This window comes from Corvus brachyrhynchos, unplaced genomic scaffold (assembly GCF_000691975.1).
Source record: "Corvus brachyrhynchos isolate BGI_N302 unplaced genomic scaffold, ASM69197v1 scaffold889, whole genome shotgun sequence".
NCBI lineage: Eukaryota > Metazoa > Chordata > Aves > Passeriformes > Corvidae > Corvus > Corvus brachyrhynchos.
Genome location: NW_008239791.1, coordinates 4152 through 6036, shown reverse-complemented (window position 1 = coordinate 6036; position 1885 = coordinate 4152). Strand labels below are relative to the sequence as shown.

At 53.8% G+C, this 1885-nt stretch overlaps 1 long non-coding RNA gene across 1 annotated transcript in view; it reads left to right on the top strand.

Moving 5' to 3' along the window:
• The window catches only part of LOC108448897, an 18494-nt gene extending 16680 nt beyond the window's left edge, over window positions 1-1814 (top strand). Inside the window, exons 2-3 of the long non-coding RNA XR_001864966.1 lie at window positions 963-964; window positions 1803-1814. This is a non-coding gene — a long non-coding RNA (uncharacterized LOC108448897). The remainder of the gene's footprint in view (window positions 1-962; window positions 965-1802) is intronic.
• Window positions 1815-1885: the final 71 nt, after the last annotated feature.

Here is a 1885-nt window from a genome sequence, read left to right as displayed (position 1 = left end):
CAGTGCAGCAGCCTCTTGAGGTAGATAATCTGCACATTCTCTCATTCGGAAGCAAAGATGATGAATAAATTCATCTGAAAGCCGAAAGCAACCCTGGAGAAATGAGGGATCTGGTGTCTGTTGTTGTGAAATTCGAAGCTTTGAAGAAGGCAGATGGGAAGTTGGAGTTCCAACGCTCGTTGTAAAAAAACGAGGTGGAGCTCGAGAAGATAGAGGAATGCCTTCTGAAGCTGTGATGGTTATCATATCCTCTCCACTTAGGTCCTGAGTAGGCACTTGGGAATGACAAAGTCCCGTAAAATCAGCTGAATATCCCTGAGAAGCTCGAGAAGAATGTGCATGAAGTGGAATGTCTCGATGCGAGACGTCACTTTGAATATGAATAACACGTGCTTGGTCCTGTTGTGATGGAGCAGGTGACAGTATAGAACTGAGAAAGGTCGCTGCCTCTTCTGGAGATAAAATCTTCATTTCGTCGAAATTGTACGGGAGATGTGATTCAACATCGTGCGATTGTAGTGCTAATTGTCCGAGTGGTGTTGCCAGGGGGATGAGAGGTGGTAAATGGGATGATGAGATGGTAGTTGCTGACATGCTTTTGCTGTAAATTCTCGGCTGTGGCTGCAGTGCAGACGGGGGCTGTGTTGAGACAGAGCCGGTAGGAGGTAGAGGTGCTGAAAGCTTGTACGACGGAGCTGCCGTTGCCGATGGAATTGCAGTGCTGGATGGAGGTGTCGTGCGTATCGACTGTGCCGGTGTACTAGCTGAGGCATGGGGTGGGGCTGGGCTGGCCTGAGAAGCGCTGGTGCCAGGGAGCGGAGGCATGGCTTGGCTGGAACTGGGGGCGTGGCTGACTCCCTGGCCAGGGCTGGGGGCCGGGCTAGGAGCGGCTCGAGTTGCAAGTGGCGTTGCCGGGGTAACCGCGGTATCTGTAGATGGGTGGCTAATGCCGCGCCGCGCAGGCGTGGAAGCGAGGTTTCCCGAAGGTGGAAGTAAAGCAGGGTTCAGCAACAGCTCCAAGCTGATGGAACACCAGAGCACTCACACTGGGGAATGGCCCCACAAGTGCTTGGAATGTGGGAAGAGCTTCAGGCAGAGGCCCCACCTGATTCAACACCAGATGATCCACACCAGGGAGAGGTCCTATGAGTGTTCTGAGTGTGGGAAGAGGTTTCAGACCAGCTCCACTCTCCTTGTGCACCAGCAGATTCATACAGAGGAGAGGCCCTTCTGCAGCCCCAACTGCAGGAAGGGCTTCAAACACAACTCAAACCTCATCAGGCACTGGCACATCCACACAAGGAAGAGGCCCTACGAGTGTCCCGAGTGTGGGAAGAGCTTCTCCAGCAGCTCTCACTTGACCCAACACCAAAGGAGGCACCACTAGAGGAAGTTTTTTGTGTTGCTCCAACTTCATTCCCTGTGGGAGGATCGGCATTGGATGATCCCCAGTGACCCCTGTTTGGCAGAGCCCTGCTGATCCATGTTGGGAAGACACCTGGCTTGGGTCTCCACATCGTCCTGGCTCCCCATGGTGTTGGGATTTTAGTTCTCCTCTAGTTTTTCTTTTTCTCTTAAAGGAATTTTCCCCATAGATGTTGCCAGGGGGACTAATTACTGGGTCCTTAAGGAAAACAAAGGACCTGGCCACAGAGGTTGGGTGCATCTCTTTCACCTAGGTTTGTGGGCAGTCAGTCCCCAGTGTTTTGGACAGAGAGAGAGGCTGCTTCTTCAGCTGCCTTCCCTCTACCAGAGAAAGCCCAGGATCCCAAGCCCACCTTCCCTGCCCCACTGGGAGCCAGGCTGTGGCCGCCCTGCCCCCGCCGTTGCTTCGAGCCTTCGCTACTCTGTAGGCCAACACGCCCTGACTGGCCCGACCTCCGGG